This window comes from Misgurnus anguillicaudatus, chromosome 5 (assembly GCF_027580225.2).
Source record: "Misgurnus anguillicaudatus chromosome 5, ASM2758022v2, whole genome shotgun sequence".
NCBI classification, from domain to species: Eukaryota; Metazoa; Chordata; class Actinopteri; order Cypriniformes; family Cobitidae; genus Misgurnus; species Misgurnus anguillicaudatus.
The window spans coordinates 25,164,362-25,182,655 of record NC_073341.2 but is presented as its reverse complement, the minus strand read 5'-3'; the positions used below and the strand labels follow the sequence as shown (position 1 = coordinate 25,182,655).

Sequence of the window (18,294 nt, the reverse complement as noted above, 5' to 3'; positions counted from 1 at the left end):
CTCACACATGCTGTAGCCACGTGTGAGGGTCTTGGTAATTGCACTAAACTCTGTTAGTGCTTATAATGATATTTAAGGAAAAATCGTCAACAGATGCCCCCAAATACTCACTGAACTTAAAACTTTTAACTTTTTATTTATGAACTTTTTATATTTAGATATAAAAGACCTTGTTAAATCACTTCATTAACACATGTTTACTTTCCTGAATTGATTTATTAAGGAAACCACAAGACTGGGTGGGACATACAGCAGCAAAGACCATGTCTATTTGTTCAGACCGAACATTTGTATACACCCGTGCAAGAGTATTTTTGGTCCTTTATCTTATAAGATTTTATTTAAAATAAAATAATCTCACATTTGGTCCTCATATCACATTTTGAATATGTATTTCAAACTTCAATGGGGTGCACATTGGGTGTTTGTTCTTTGTTTATACTAACAAGAACATTTGGAATTTAAGAAGATTAGAAATGGAAAATGTAATACTGTATTGGGATATGTAACACTGTATTGGGATATTTGTATAGATGTAGAATAGCACTTTATTTGTTTCTGTAGCTCAATTGGTAAAGCATTGTATTCACAATGCTAACCTCATAGGTTTGATACCCAATGATAAAACAATGTATAGCTTGATTGGACTGTAAATCCGTTTGGATAGTCATCTGCCAAATGCGTGAATGACCTTTACATCATTGTGAAATTATGAGACATTCACTGTAATCTGCTGAAAAGCTAATTGTTCATACTCATCAGATCACATGCCATATTTGTTACAACAATGCGATGAATAAACACTGTCAATTCAGACGTCTGAATAGTTTCATTTCAGCAAAGTCTGTTCTCTCTTTCAAAGAGTTTTTTCTTCCTTTCATCCTACCATCTGCAGATTTATCCATCCTGTTCTTTTTTAATGGCTCGACGTGTGTTTCTTCTGTTTCTTGAACTTCTTTCAGAGTTTGGTTCAAAGGTAACAAAAACTTTTACTTTAGTTTAGTTGGAGCTGCTAAAAACTACACTGACTGACTTCTTTCATTATTCATCTCATTTTTTATCAACTCTGAAAAAATTTCCTCTCTCTGATCTATGTCCAAAACCTTTGATGTGCTGGGCCATACCATTTATGAAAATGAAACATCAGCACACAACCGTAAGATTTGCGCACACGTTGATATTTACCATATATATATAAAAAAAAAAGACAGATATCAGATGCTCTTGCATAGCTGACACACCACTAGAATAAACACCTTAATGCTTTTTATATAAAGATAATTATTATTACAAATGTATAGACTTCCCCTACCTCTTTCCCAAAAAGAAAACGTTAAGACTTTTTTGAAGAATAAAACATTTTTAGGTATGAATTGTTTTTCCAATCAATGACATAACCAAATGTGCCCAAGGGGAGATTTGTCAGATTTAGTTCTCTTCTGGGGACAGATTTGTACCCAAAGTACAGTAAAGTAAACGCACTCGCACAAACCAGATGGTAGGTAAGGTAACAAAGTTTTCTTGTCTTTCATCCACCTCTTTTGCTGATATAAAACCTTCTCTGGCTTTCAATCTCTGTTAAACATTGCAGCACGTTTCTTTTCTAAACTGTTTGCCCAATGACAACGCACTCATTTTATTTGTCTATTCTCTCGCTCTCTCTTCCTTTATTTCTCTCTGTTTTTTATTTGTAAAACAGATGTCTGTCTGGCTGTTCCATTAGTAGGAGCTGCTGTGTGGGTAAAGAAACTAAAATGACTGAGCATTTAATATTGAACATGCATGTGGGGCAGCGGTGAACTCTGAGTAATGGAATGAGTGGTGACAGATTCAGGCTGCAGGTGAGTACTGTATAAACTGAATATTAACAGATTAAATATGAGATGTGTTAGATTGAATTACAGCATCAGTAATGACATAAGGGAGGTGTTCCACACTGTAACATTACCATATGCTTATACGATATCATTTAATTCATTTTTAAAGTACAGTGTGTAATTCACACTGAAAATAAAAACGCTAATAAACAGGAACGGGGCAGGTATAGGACAAGGGCCCACATTATTGGTGCCCCTTTAACTCTTTCCCCTTCATTGACGAGTTATCTCGTCACTTAAGAGAAAACGTTTCCCGGCCAATGAGAACGAGAATTTCCGGCTTTCCGCATTACAGCTATAATCTGGAAGTAAAGCCCGATTTATAGTCGTGCGTACGGCGTAGGCTATCCGTAGCCTGTGCGTATCTCTGCGTAGCCTGACGTGCACCTCGCAAAAATCTTAACAGGCGCGTCAGGTCTACGCGGACCGCAAGCGCTGTGATTGGTCCACCAGAACCCCTCCCGTCAGGTAAAAAAACTGCATCATAGGTATTTCCGTTTGCCACGGTGAAAACAAAGAATGGCCAAGTTGAGGAGTGATTTAACTTAAACTGCAACAAAAGTCGCTGTTTTTTTACTTCCATCATTGCTGGTCTTCTCAAATCATACACAACAAGTTGCTGTTTCTTCTTCGTTTGTGGGTTAACTTGCCAAGCTTCTTCTCCTTTGACGGTCGCGCTGCTTCTGTGGTTACACGCGTGGATACTGCCTACCAGCAGTCTGCGCGTGTGTTTGCACGTCGACGCGGCCGACGACGCAAAAGTATAAATGAAAACCAATGCGGAACCTACACACAACTATAACGAGCCTTTAACGCGTCAAGTGAAAGAGAAAGGACTCTGTGTATGTTTTATAGATCGCTCTGCATCTGATCTCTATTAAAAGTCCTTTACAAAAATGTAATTATCTCAGCTTTTTGCTCAAAATTGGGTGTTTTTGAAGAAACCTTCCCATATTTGAGAGGTGATAAAAAGAGAAATAATATATTGTATGTTTATATATTTTAAGAAGAAAATTTCTGGAAGGCATTATATTTTTGAGAAAATCATGAAAAATGCTGGTGCTGGCTGGCAACTTTTTTTTTTAAATGCTGGTGGGGAAAGAGTTAAGATAATTTTTATTAGTAGTAACATGAGTGTGGTAGAGGGCCCAACCTTATATTCTTCCAAAGGACCCAAAATTGCTAGTGGCGCCCGTGCTAATAAACGTAATTTTAGTTAATCCTAAAAATACAAATTGTCTGACATAATACCTTATGTCATCCTTACCCATTAGGCTTTCTTGCTTCTGTGGTACATAAAAGAAAAATGTTGAAGAATGAAAAGAAAAAGGACATTTACAATAAATAGGACTCATGGTTGGGTCAAATATGGACAATGTCTAGAAGATTAACTTAAAACTTTCTAAAAATGCTGGAATTGTGAGTGAAAAACTTTTTCAGTCAATTACTCAAAGCACCACATCACTTAAAAAGAGAGGAAATAGTAAAATGGATTACTCATGAAACTTCAGTGAAGCACTCTGTTTCAACTCATGGTTAAGAAACATATGGACAAACCTAACTGTTGGGTTAAAATATCCATATTACACTTAATTAAGGGTTGAAACAACACATCATTGTGGGTTGAAACAACCCAGCAAAAAATATTAGGGGCTTTAGATAAAAGCATCTGCCAAATGTAATTTAAACCTGATGGTTGGGTTTGTCCATATTTTATCCAGCCATGGGGTGAAACCACCCAAGCATTAGAGCATGGAAAAAAGTCAGTCATTAGTTTGAACCAATATGAAATTGAATAAATCATGACAGAGTTTTAACAGTTTTGTTCCTTTTGACAGGCTAAAGCAACAAACCACATATGATTCAGGACACATATACAAATAAAAACTAAAACATCATGATACACAATTTAAATGTCACAGTTAAACAATTGGTATTGCTCGAAGTAACCTAAATTCACACACTCTATATATCTCTCCCTACCAAATATCTAAAGTATGCTTGTGTGCATAACAATGATTCAACTTTAGGAAAACGGTACAGAGCTGTTGAATAGCCTCGGTCTCGCTTTCTTTTATTCTCCCTCTCTCGCTTTCTACTTCAGAAGTGCTCAGTTTAGAAGATCAAGCAATGGAACAGCACTTACACACTGACACACATTTTCTGTGGTAACCAACAGTGGTTGTGGATAATGAGGTGTGCAAGGACCAAGTGGCCACACAGACAAAAACAAAGAGCTCCATGTGAACTGTCCTTGGCCACACATACTCGTGTTGTGTCTCTAGAATTAAACACAAAGGGACAGACTGAGTCAGTGGAGGGAAAGAACCACTAAAAGAAAAGAAGAGGAAGAAAAGAAGTGTTGAGAGAGTCTGGGCGAGTTCAGAATGATGGATCGTCCGTTTAACCTGCCTTTGAACCGCACCGACTCTGTTTCAGATTCATTTGATTCACAATTAACTCTACACGGTTCTGGTCCTAGGCTGAATCTAGGCTTCGAACTGCAACCCCCCCCAAACTGGAAATCACTAGATTTGCCAAAGTTTGCTACAAACTACAATTGTGACAATCAACAAGGACCATACTTTTTGATCTGACGAATCAATAATTACAAAAAAAATTACTTTCTTTCCATCTGATACCACCTGTTTATAATGGACACACAAACACATCCTATCATTTTATCAGCGTCACTCTCTGTTGCTAGCGCTCATTCTCCTCATACATTACTCTGTGGCTGAGCGCTGAACCGCAGAGAACACACAATGTGCCAAATTAAGAGAGACACCTCACATTTCCAAAACCATGCAGACCTCACCACCACAACACACCTGTCAGCAACACAAAAAAAAGGAGAGGGAAAATATCCTTCAAGTTACATGGCCCTGAACTGAGTTAATGGCCCATGTTAAATCTGTGAAACACTGAGTATTTGTGCGTGTGTATTTTTGGGAATGGTAAGGGTAAAGTATGTGTGGGTGTGCCTTACCCTGTGTGTGTTGCTCAACAGGAAGGATATTAAAGTGTGGTTTGTGATTAATTGTGAGTTCATAACATGAAGCACTACAGTGCACAGTGTGCATGAGATTGGTTTGAAGGTAACCTGGCCTAACTCCCTGTGGAAGGAGGGAAAGAGCTATATAGAGAGTGAAAGTGGGAGAGAATTAATAGGTAGAGGTATATTGTGGTATAAAATAGGTTGTACAGATGCTAGGACGTTACTACTGTAGGACATTGCTAAGGTTTTTTAGGTGGTTGCTAGGATGTGGCTAGGCAGTTGCTAAGAAGTTACTAGGACATTGCTAAGGTGTTCTAGGTGGTTGCTAGTATGTGGCTATGCAGTTGCTAAGAAGTTACTAGGACATTGCTAAGGTGTTCCAGATAGTTGATATGATGTGGCTAGGAAGTTGCTAAAGCGTTACTAGGACATTGCTAAGGTGTTCCAGAATAGTTGCTAGGATGTGGCTAAGAAGTTGCTAAAGCGTTAGGACATTGCTAAGGTGTTCTTGGTCGTTGCTATGATGTGGCTAAGAAGTTGCAAAAGCGTTAGGACATTGCTAAGGTGTTCTTGGTGGTTGCTAGGATGTGGGTAGGCAGTTGCTAAGAAGTTACTAGGACATTGCTAAGGTGTTCTTGGTTGTTGCTAGGATGTGGCTTTGTAGTTGCTAAAAAGTTACTAGGACATTGCTAAGGTGTTCCAGATGGTTGCTAGGATGTGGCTAAGAAGTTGCTAAAACATTAGGACATTGCTAAGGTGTTCTTGGTGGCTGCTAGGATGTGGCTAGGCAGCTGCTAAGAAGTTACTACATTGCGCTAAGGTGTTCTAGGTGGTTGCTAGGATGTGGCTATGCAGTTGCTAAGAAGTTACTAGAACATTGCTAAGGTGTCCCAGATAGTTGCTAGGATGTGGCTAAGAAGTTGCTAAAGCGTTAGGACATTGCTAAGGTGTTCCAGGTGGTAGCTAGGATGTGGCTAGGCAGTTGCTGAAGCGTTACTAGGACATTGCTAAGGTGTTCCCGGTGGTTGCTAGGATGTGGCTAGGCAGTTGCTAAGAAGTTACTAGAACATTGCTAAGGTGTTCCAGGTGGTTGCTAGGATGTGGCTAGACAGTTGCTAAAGCGTTACTAGGACATTGCGCTAAGGTGTTCTAGGTGGTTGCTAGAATGTGGCTAGGCAGTTGCTAAAAAGTTACTAGGACATCGTTAATGAGTTCCAGGTGGTTGCTAGGATGTGGCAAGGAAGTTGCTAAAGCGTTAGGACATTGCTAAGGTGTTCCAGGTGTTTGCTAGGATGTGGCTAGGAAGTTGCTAACGCATTACTAAGACATTGCTAAGGTGTTCCCAGTGGTTTCTAGGATGTGGCTAGGCAGTTGCTAAGAAGTTACTAGAACGGTGTTCCAGGTGGTTGCTAGGATGTGGCTAAGAAGTTGCTAAAACATTAGGACATTGCTAAGGTGTTCTTGGTGGTTGCTAGGATGTGGCTAGGCAGCTGCTAAGAAGTTACTACATTGCGCTAAGGTGTTCTAGGTGGTTGCTAGGATGTGGCTATGCAGTTGCTAAGAAGTTACTAGAACATTGCTAAGGTGTCCCAGATAGTTGCTAGGATGTGGCTAAGAAGTTGCTAAAGCGTTAGGACATTGCTAAGGTGTTCCAGGTGGTAGCTAGGATGTGGCTAGGCAGTTGCTGAAGCGTTACTAGGACATTGCTAAGGTGTTCCCGGTGGTTGCTAGGATGTGGCTAGGCAGTTGCTAAGAAGTTACTAGAACATTGCTAAGGTGTTCCAGGTGGTTGCTAGGATGTGGCTAGACAGTTGCTAAAGCGTTACTAGGACATTTCGCTAAGGTGTTCTAGGTGGTTGCTAGAATGTGGCTAGGCAGTTGCTAAAAAGTTACTAGGACATCGTTAATGAGTTCCAGGTGGTTGCTAGGATGTGGCAAGGAAGTTGCTAAAGCGTTAGGACATTGCTAAGGTGTTCCAGGTGTTTGCTAGGATGTGGCTAGGAAGTTGCTAACGCATTACTAAGTCATTGCTAAGGTGTTCCCAGTGGTTTCTAGGATGTGGCTAGGCAGTTGCTAAGAAGTTACTAGAACGGTGTTCCAGGTGGTTGCTAGGATGTGGCTAAGAAGTTGCTAAAGCATTACTAGGACATTGCTAAGGTGTTCCAGGTGGTTGCTAGGATGTGCCTAGGCAGTTGCTAAGTAGTTTTAGGTAGTTGCTAGGTTGTTGCTAGGCAATTTCTAAAGATTTACTAGGACATTCCTAAGCTATTTTCAGGTGGTTGCTAGGATGTGGCTGGGAAGTTGCTACAGCATTACTAGGACGCTGCTAAGGTGTCCCAGGTGGTTGTTAAAATGTGGTTAGGCAGTTGCAAAAGAGCTACTAGGTAGGGTGACCCTACGTGCCATTTTTCCGGGATGCGTTCTGGCCAGGATTTTGGTGCTTCTTTGGAAGTTGTATTTGTCGAACACATAGACCTCTGTAAGATGCACCCGAAATCCTGGCCAGGACGCGTCCCAGAAAAATGGCACATAGGGTCACTCTACTACTAGGACATTGCTAAGGTGTTCCAGGTGGTTGCTAGGATGTGTCTAGGAAGTTGCTAACGCATTACTAGGACATTGCTAAGGTATTTCAGGTGGTTGCTAAGAAAGTTGCTAAAGCGTTACTAGGACATTGCTAAAGTGTTCTAGGTGGTTACTAGAATGTGGCTAGGAAGTTGCTAAGCAGTTACTAGGACATTGCTAAGGTGTTCCAGGTAGTTGCTAGAATGGCTAGGCAGTTGCTAAAGCGCTACTAGGTAGGGTGACCCTATGTGCCATTTTTCTGGGACACGTCCTGGCCAGGACCATATGTGCCAAGTGGCACGTATAGTCACTCTACTACTAGGACATTGCTAAGGTGTTCGAGGTGGTTGCTAGGATGTGGCTAGGAAGTTGCTAAATCATTACTAAAACAATGCTAAGATATTTTAGGTGGTTACTAGAATGTGGCTATGTTGTTCCTAAAGCGTTAGGACATTGCAAAGGTGTTCCAGGTGGTTGCTAGGATGTGGCTAGGAAGTTGCTAACGCATTACTAGGACATTGCTAAGGTTTTCCAGGTAGTTGCTAGGAAGTTGCTAAAGCGTTACTAGTACATTGCTAAGGTGTTTCAGGTAGTTGCTAGGATGTGGCTAAGAAGTTACTAAAGCATTAGGACATTGCTAAAGTGTTCCAGGTGGTTGCTAGGATGTGGCTAGGAAGTTTCTTAGAAGTTACTAGGACATTGCTAAGGTGTTCCAGGTAGTTGCTGGGATGTAGCTAGGAAGGTGTTATAGCGTTAGGACATTGCTAAGGTGTTCCAGTTGTTTGCTAGGATGTGGCTAGACAGTTGCTAAAGAGTTACTAGAGGTGCATCCAAAAATTGCACACTTGTACACTATTCTATGCCATTTTCTAGTATAAATAGTGTGAGTAATGCATTCATACAGAAAAGTCCAAATACCCGGATGGTTTACTCATTCAATCGATAATTTGATGTGTACAAAGCTGGACACACTCAATGGTAGCAGTTTTGCTTACATGGTGGAAGACAGGCAGGGCTATCACATGCCATGAAAAGAACGTTTACCTGCAGAGACGATTACACTTCAGTCTAACAGTGCCTGATGTTTTGTAAACAGATAACACTGACATAAAAAAAAGTGCACAAATTGATTTTAAATGACTTCAATTGTACTATTGATATCAATAGAACATTTGATATCATTTGCCCTAGTATGGGAAAATTATATTTCTGGTCAGTAAAAAACTGTTAAGTCTTTCATTTGGGACGATACTTTTCTTCTAAAATGAATACCCTAGACGTTGAAAAGTGCATAGTTAAGGCGCATAGTGCATAATATGATATTTGGGACACAGCTTAGGACATTGCTCAAGTGTTCCAGATGGTTGCTAAAATGTGGCTAGGTAGTTTTTAAAGCGTTACTAGGACATTGCTAAGGTGTTCCAGGTGGTTGCTAGAGCATTGATTGGAAGAAAAGTGTTTCGACTAGTTTTTAGGTGGCATCTCCAGTGTTTTGGGCGGCCAATACTAAGTGGATACAAAAAACTTTCGGAAACATTTGCAAGAATAGGTATAGGTCATATATCACCATAAACATTGGCCTCTCTTTTGGTTTACCTGGACAGGTTTGGGCTTGTTCTGAAGGACAAGCAGTGAAAGAGGTGTTTACATCATCTCACCCTGAGATGGTTCATATCTCATATTTCTCAAAAGAACAATGTCATTTAGTGTTGAGTAATTGTCATCAGATTGGCAAAGGACACTTTGGCTAAAACCTCTTGGATAAACATTTCCACATACAGCTGAGAACTTTAGAGACAAACAACTCGTAACCTGTAATTAAGTGGTATTCTTACACCGTAAACACATTCTCAAACATTTGATTCATTCATTCTTTCCTATTTCACCCTACAACTCCATGTTCTGTCACTTTTTTGCCTTTTCATTCCTGATCTATGACTCAAGAATATCAGTAAATAAGAAGAGATGGAGGACAGAGGGAAAGAGGACATGGAAAGAAAAAAGCCTCAGGGTGCCATGTTGTTTGGGCCTGCCTCCACATCGCTGTTAAATGCACACACAGTGGCCAAATGCAGAAGATGTCAACTGTTTTTGCTCCAGAAAGACACATGTTTTATTTATGTTAAACATGTACTATTTGAAAAGATTATCATATCAAAGTAAAGAAAAATCAAACATTAAAAATTTATTAAAATTTCCACATATGTAGATGAAAAAATGTGCAAGCAACAAAATAAAATGCAGTTGTATTACATAAGCTAAAAAATGAAAAAAAATGGCATTGCTGGTTTTCCAACAAGGTTTCAATAGCAAAACTTCTTTGGTCAACCAGTGACGCCAAATAAAAAAATCATTTATTTATGAAGTGATGGATAAACCTGCACCAACACAACTGCAGTTTGTACAGTAACATGCATTAAATCCAAAGTAGCCCAGATTTCAGTACAGTGCCCAATATCCTTCAAACAAGGTACTGTACTGAAACCAATCTGAGTTTTTGCATATTTGAGCACTAATAAGTAGCGCTTTTGTTTAACACCCACCTCCCCCCTTATGGGAGAGTGAGAATGGACTGAAGAGGAAGGGAGAAATGCAAGGAGATAAACTGATGGTAGAAATCACACCATGATAGTGTGACAAAGAGGAGGAAAAGAAGACTGTGGGAGAAAAAGATGGAGGGAGAGAGAGAGAGAGAGAGAGAGAGAGAGAGAGTGAGTGAATGAACTGTAAGTAATATCAGTCGCTATTCTAAACAAGCCTAAAAGGTTACATTACCCAAGTGACTAAAGGAAAGAGGTGGCGTTAACATCAGCTGATCCAATAAAAGCGGGTTTATATCTTATAATATGATAATCTGCTTGTTTCAGCCAGTATTGGGTATTAGAGCGCTTGCTGTATTAAATGTCTGCTTGTTTAAGCTTTTGTTGGACAAATGTTGCCGTTTTCACCGGCTGGTCTGCAGAGATTATCTTCAAGAATATTTCTGCACAGTTGTATTATTTGTTAGACAGCCATGTTTGAAACAGGATTTTACATCAATTTAAAGAAAATGTATTTTAGTTTGCCACCACAATGCCCAGTGTGGTTGTTTTCACATCGTCAGGTAGTTTCTAGGATGTTTTCTAGATGTTTCTGTATAAAGCAAGGTACACACCAAGCTAATTGTTGGTTTTCAGGCAGGTTTTGTGAGTCATCCGACTCTAGCCAATTAATCACGTGGAATTGGCAGTGGCACTCATTTAGTAGTCTGATCATTCTGATTGGCTGTTCCGAGGAACCGCACAGAACTCTAATCTAATTTTATGCATCTTTCATTAAAATATATGGCTAATAAGACATTACAGTTATATCATTAATTTGGAAGTTGCTATTATTGATTGTTTATGATTTGTATCACTGCAATCACTAGCTCTTCTAGTTACACATTTGGAGTAATGAACACCAACTACTGCAACCTGCTGGTATGGGAAGTTATCTCATATCATGCAGGTGCAGAATGGACGTGCTACCTGGCTGCTGTTCGTTTGGTATGCCAGGGCAACTTTTGAACCCAGATGCAGCGAACACGCGTGGGCAATGTGAGCCGACCTTACAGTCAGCACTACTTTCAAGTGTATGTCGGCGATTGTTTCCAATTATTTCCAATGGAAGCGACACGCTTTTCCAAAACGCCAGCAGCTGGCAGGTTTTATCCACACCGGTGCTTGTCATTTTCTCTGCGTTCAGTGCTGAGCGCCCAGAGTTAAAAAATGTTTAACTGGGTGAAACGTTCACTTAACACTCGTCAATGTCACTTTTCACTCAGCCATCCAATCACAGTGGAGGAGGGGCAGAAAAAAACACAACCCCTAAGTTGTTAGCCTCTTAAAGGAATAGTCTACTCATTTTCAATATTAAAATATGTTATTACCTTAACTAAGAATTGTTGATACTAGAGCCCGACCGATTTATCGTTTTGCCGATTTTATCGGCCGATATGAGCATGTCGCAGATATATCTGTATCGGCGTATAAGCCGCAGATATGAAGCCGATATGAACGTCCCTTTCAAAAAACATTAAATGCTTTTGAAAGATGTAAGTACTTGTTTGGCCAGCAGAGCGCGCCCTATTGGTTGCTAATGGCGACCCAGGTCACTCACTGGAGTGACACCAGCCAATCCCCCACCCCCTTCACTTCAGTCAGTTCAGGTGGCGGCAGTCACGCGGTTTCTTCACAACATTATACACCTGGTATTAAGATGCACTTTGGTCGATTGGATTATGAGTGTGCGAGAGAGACACATTCCTGTTTACATTTGGTGTTTTTAATCCGTCGCTTTTGTCCACTTGCGAGTTGTTTAAAACGCAAGCGGAAGAAATGACGCGAGGCGGAGAAAGGACGCGCTTAAACTGACGCGCAGTCTGTGTGAGTACAGCTGCTTGTGTTGTTACTGAACATGCAATTGATTAAATAAGCTCGCGCAACTTTGCTCTCCGCCTCTTTTATTTAGCGAGGGTGTAGACGCTTTAGTTTTATAAAAGTTTAAAGTCCCGACAGAACACTGTGGGTTTGTGTTATAAAAACGTTGTGCAGTACATTAAACATAAGCCTACATCATTATATTGTCAGTAAGTCAAGCATTGTCGTCTGAACGGTAAGTTTCTATTTAATTTGTGAAGTATAACTTACTGTAAAGCTAATAAACAATGACTTTATAAGTTTCTATTTTTTAAAATAAGCCCAATATAACATTATTCTCATCAAAACTGACAATGATTTAAGTTATATGTATTTTGTTTTGTTTGTGTTTTAAAGTTATTTATAATAAGTCAAGTTTACTGTTTTGTGCACTTATATCAGAATCATTTTGGATAATAAAGTTTATTGTTAACTTGTAAAACACACCTGCCTATATTATTTATCTTTATCACGTCATTTTAAGTGTTTGTTCACCACATTTGTGAGTGATGTGATCATTACAAAAAAGTATTTATACATAGTATATTCTGTTAATGTATATAGTGTATTCTATGTACAGTACTGTAGTAGTATAATATACTGTAGTATATGTGTACTGTACTATAATATGCACATAAAGAATATCGGCCGATATATCGTTATCGGTCTTTTTTTACTCCCTAATATCTGTATCGGCATCGGCCCCAAAAAATGCATATCGGTCGGGCTCTAGTTGATACATCCCTCTATCATCTGTGTGCGTGCACGTAAGCGTTGGAGCACGCTGTGACACTTCGATAGCATTTAGCTTAGCCCCATTCATTTAATGGTACCATTTAGAGATAAAGTTAGAAGTGACCAAACACATCAACGTTTTTCCTATTTAAGAGGAGTAGTTATACGAGCAAGTTTGGTGGTACAAAATAAAACGTAGAGCTTTTCTAAGCGGATTTAAAAGAGGAACTATATTTTATGGCGTAATGGCACTTTTGGGAGTACTTCGACTAGGCGCAGTAACACCCTCCCTCTCCCATTATGAGAGTGAGAAGGGGAGCGGACTTTTCAGGCGAGTCGAAGTACTCCCAAAAGTACTCCCAAAAGTGCTATTACGCCATAAAATATAGTTCCTCTTTTAAATCCGCTTAGAAAAGCTCTACGTTTTATTTTGTACCACCAAACTTGCTCGAATAACTACTCGTCTTAAATAGGAAAAACGTTGATGTGTTTGGTCACTTCTAACTTTATCTCTAAATGGTACCATTGAATGAATGGGGCTAAGCTAAATGCTATCGAAGCGTCGCAGCGTGCTCCAGCGCTTACGTGCACGCACACAGATGATAGAGGGATGTATCAACAATTCTTAGTTAAGGTAATAACATATTTTAATATTGAAAATGAGTAGACTATTCCTTTAAGTACAGGTAGAAAAAGCCTTTTAGTAAAGGAACTATTTCTTTCATGATAAAGTCTTAAGTACCATTTTCCACTATGAAGAACCTTTTATGCAATGTTTCTGTGGATATCAAGTACCGTTTAGGAACCTTTATTTTTTAAAGTGTGGTCCCTAGATATTACTTAGGACCTTTTTCCAATGTAAAAGTTATGTCCTTTATCATCCATCTGATCTACTTTTCAGATTGTTCCTGGAAAATTCTGGTCTAGTTAATAGATCAAGGTCAATTTTACAAGCTCCTCTTCGTCTGTTATTGTTCACTATCTGCGGAATTTGCATTTGGCCTCTCTGTGACATCTAAGGAAAAAACATCAACACATGCACACAAAGATTAAAGGGACACTACACTTTTTTTGAAAAATAGGCTTATTTTCCAGCTACCCTAGAGTTAAACAATTGAGTTTTACCATTTTGGAATCCATTCAGCCAATCTCTCTGGGTCTGCCGGAACCAGTTTTAGCATAGCTTAGCATAATTCATTTATTCTGATTAGACCATTAACATTGCATGTTTCAATATTTTTTTAAGTTATTGAAAGTTACCAAGGGGACTATTTCCGGGTGCTGCGTAACATTATTGCACCTGCTGCACCCATGGAAGGGCAGCAAAGTCTTTGATTATTACGCCAGAATGAGAGTATAGTTCCTAGCCATATCGGCCTAGAAAATCGCAACTTTTAATTTTCCGTCGTTCTAAGTACACAATGTAACTACAGAAGAGTCAAGTTTTAAATAGGAAAAAAACTCTTTGGTCATTTTTGAGCGCGATGCTAATGGTCTAATCAGATTCAATGAATTATGCTAAGCTATGCTAAAAGTGGTACCGCCAGACCTGGAGATCAGCTGAGTGGATTCCAAAATGATAAAAATCAAATGTTTAACTCTAGGGGAGCTGGAAAATAAGCATATTTTTTTTAAAAGTGGAGTGTCCCTTTAAATATTGGAAGCACTAGCCGTTTCTCAATGTCAAGGATACTTCCTTGGCAGGACTAGTCCTTACAAGTCACTTCCTTCAGAGGCGAGGCGAGGCTCCTTTTAAGCATTCGGAGAACACGTTAAATGGAACGGGCTAGCTAGTGCACGTCATTACGTCATTACGTGATTGAAAGGTGTGCTTTCGGTGCTGCGCGCAGAGGATTGTGGGTGATTTCAGCGCGTGAAGAGCGCGAAGGATACAAATTTGCATCCTTTCCTGTATATGGGATATTTGTCGAACGAAGGACTCAGTCCTTGGCTGAAATTTCGAGGATCCTCGACATTGGAACAGTCCTTCGACGGACGTCGATGACGTAGCATCCTCGAAATTCTAGCTTCCGAGGATCCTTCCTTGACATTGGTAAACGGCTACTGTTTGCAAATATGCACCAGATCTGGATCATAACCTGTAGTGAACCTGTTAAGAGCACACAGGTGTTCACGTAGCAGGTGTGACCCCGGCCAAGACCACCTTCACGTTTTCTCATACAAATAAACACAAATACTTGTAACTTTAAATAACAGGCTTGGGTATTCTGCAGCCCAGTGAGTGCAAACAGACTTCTTGAGTATGGGACAAGACCAAACACAACCTGCCACACGCACAAATATGTGTTCACATGGTACCGTACATGCCAAGGGTGAATGAATTATGAGGAAGCTAATGTCAAGGTAAATGAAGAAGGGAATTTAAACGCTCTGGCTTTATTAAAGAGACAGGTAGAGAGCAAGAGAGAGAAAAGCAGATGAGTATAAGTGGGTCAGTCAAAATCTTAATTTTCATTCAGTTCCAGACAAAACTGGCATCACAAATGCAATTGTATATGGGATGCGCATGTGTGTGGGGACATTTGGTCCCCACAACGTGATAATTACCAGGTACATGGAAATCAGTGTGTGCGCGCATGTGTGTGTGTGTGTAATGTGTGAGCGTGGCACTTTCAGGAATGCAGTCTCTTTTTGAGGCCCAGAGGATCTACAATACCTCTATGAGAGCATATTTGTGTGTGTGTGTGTGTGTGTATGTGTGTGTGTGTGTGTGTGTGTGTGTGTGTGTGTGTGTGTGTGTGTGTGTGTGTGTGTGTTTGTGTGTGAGAGAGTACATTGCAGATTAGACACTCTTAAAAGACAATCATTTAGACAATCTAGACCTACATTTAACTTAACAATAACCAACCTCAGCACCACAAATGTCCATAGGGACTGCAATGCAAGGATAAAAATGCAAAGCACCAAAATCATTCCAAGTGATCTGCTAACATACCATTATTACTTAGTTAAAAGCTCTGCAAATTTAAGTTTCCATGGCAAAGCTACCGTTCAAAGCTATTATTGTTGTTTTTTGTCAGCTCGGGGGTTGGACACACCCTAATAAACAACTAAAGAACTAAGAAACACGCTATGACCTGCACACTGTGTGTGTATGACAGCACATCTTACACAAAAAGACACACTTAGAGCCATTTGTGTTTTAAAAAACTGTAAACACTATTTTAATGAATGCTTATAATCATCTTCCTTGTATACCAAAATACAATATCGTACAATTACATATGTCGGTGTGATAATGACTAATGTCAAAGGATGCAGTGTGTGTGTGTGTGTGTGTGTGTGTTTGCATAACCCTGGCCTTTTTGGGACAGGTCTTTGCACGTACCCTCGGGACAACTGGAAGCTAGGTGACTGATGGATGAGCAGACAGATGAATGGATGGAGAGATTGAGAAAGAGGTGGGAAAGCACACAGAGGGAGTTTTAGAGAAGAAAATGCTGTTAAATGTGCTCTCGCAGTTTACATTTTAATATTTGTTTAATTCCCTCATTACTGAACCTGTGCTGTTGACGGTGTCTGATTTAATCAGAGGTCAGATTCATGAATCTGTGCAGCTCGAGTTATCTGATAAAAGATCGGACGCAAGAATACGTATTTTAGTGATAAGCAACATTCATAATGATCACAGATAATGGGTATCAATTGTAAGGATTTAGCTCATCTTGTCTTAAAGGATTAGTCCATTTTCTTAAAAGAAAAATCCAGATAATTTATTCACCACCATGTCATCCAAAATGTTGATGTCTTTCTTTGTTCAGTTGAGAAGAAATTATGTTTTTTGAGGAAAACATTGATTTTTCTAATTTTAATGGACTTTAATAGAGCCCAACATTTAATACTTAACTCAACACTTAACAGTTTTTTTCAACGGAGTTTCAAAGGACTATAAACAATCCCAAATGATGCATAAGGGTCTTGTCTGGCGAGGCGATTGTCATTTTTGACAAGAAAAGTGGAAAATGTGTACTTTTGCACCACAGCTTTTCGTCTAGGTCCGGTCCAGCGCGACCTAACGTAAGTGCGTAGTGACGTAGGGAGGTCACGTGTTACATATATAAAACGCACATTCGCGGACCATTGGAAACAATAAACTGACACAAAGACATTAATTAGTATCAGTTGACATACAACAATGTAGGAACGGTCCTTTTTCAAGACGCTTGTAAACACTGGGGCGGGTTTCGCGTTCGTCCTCTGTGACCTCTTGACGTCATGATGTATTGCGTGGGGTCAGCTGGCGCATCACGACCGGATCTATATGACGAGAAGTTGTGCTTTAAAAGGGTATTTTTATTGTCAAAAATGACAATCGTTTTGCTGGATGGGACCCTTGTGGCTCGTTTGGGATTGTTTATAGTCCTTTGAAACTCAGTTGAAAAAAACTGTTAAGTGTTGAGTTAAGTATTAAATGTTGGGCTCTATTAAAGTCCATTAAAATTAGAAAAATCCTGCAATGTTTTCCTCAAAAAACATAATTTCTTCTCGACTGAACAAAGAAAGACATCAACATTTTGGGTGGCATGGTGGTGAGTAAATTGTCTGGATTTTTCTTTTAGGATGATTGACTAATCCTTTAAAGGCACACCATGGAACTTTTTGGCCACTAGGGGGTGCTAGACATGCTAGACAAGCACCACAGCACTGTCGCAAAGGAAAAGAAGACAACTCTTTAGGTCACAAAGTGTGCCTTGCAGCATGTCATATGAATACAATTTCATGGGTTTTATTTTATTTCAAATGCCAAAAGCTCACATTTTCAAGCCAGTTCTAACGATGGTTGCTTGGTTAAAGTTTATATAAAAAAAAATTGCCTTAAAGGGGAATCAAACCCGGATCGCCCGTGTCCTAGGTCCATGAAGCCACCACGGCACCACAATGTCACGTGATATAAGTCTCTCTCTAAACTCTCCAAGTAGCCTCCAGTAAAATTCACGTAAAAAAAATTGTGTTCGGGGCCAGACAGGATTTATATATGCAAGCAATATAACATTACTTACTAGTACGAAAGCAAGAGGGCCAAGTCAGCATCGGTCAGAAACCCCTCCGTTAGTTCACGCCAGCGAGCGAACGCTGGCCCAATATAATTGATCCTCGTCCTTCTTTTTATTCTGTCACTCTCCCCTTTTCTCTTTCTGGTCTCCTCCGACAAAACCTTGGGTTTCTTTTTCTTAGTTGCTGCTTCGGCCATGACAAAAACATCAGGAAAATAAATAGTTGCGCTCTCACGTCCGAATTTGAGGAAGTGGAGGAAGTGACGTATGCCGTAAAGCAGATTTTTGTAATTTTTTGTTTTGTGCTCGGGATACTACCCGAAACCCCAAGTTTAAATGTACGAGAAAAAGCGATACAGGCTATGGTAGACATGTCATTTAACCTATTTTAAGTCGATGTACCATCACAAGGGTCTTGAAAATATATTATGAAGTTTGAAAAACCACAAAATGTCACTTTAAATATAACTAATGGGCCAAACTCAGAAAATGCCTGCAGCCCAACATAAAAAATTTTACTCAGCCCTGACCTTAAACTGCAGCCACAATTGTTACTCTCTCTGTGCAAACACTGTCTTGTTAAGTATTGTAAATGATCAATGTAGGTCACCTTTAGGCATACGCACACCTTTGAATACAGTACATATTTTAACAAGTCTACCTTA

The 18,294-nt window shown here is 39.7% G+C and overlaps 1 protein-coding gene across 3 annotated transcripts in view; it reads right to left on the bottom strand.

Annotated features, from left to right (window-relative positions):
* sema3b (sema domain, immunoglobulin domain (Ig), short basic domain, secreted, (semaphorin) 3B) overlaps window positions 1-18,294 on the bottom strand; it is a 70,638-nt gene that overhangs the window by 46,621 nt on the left and 5,723 nt on the right. The gene's annotated exons all lie outside the window — the stretch shown is intronic.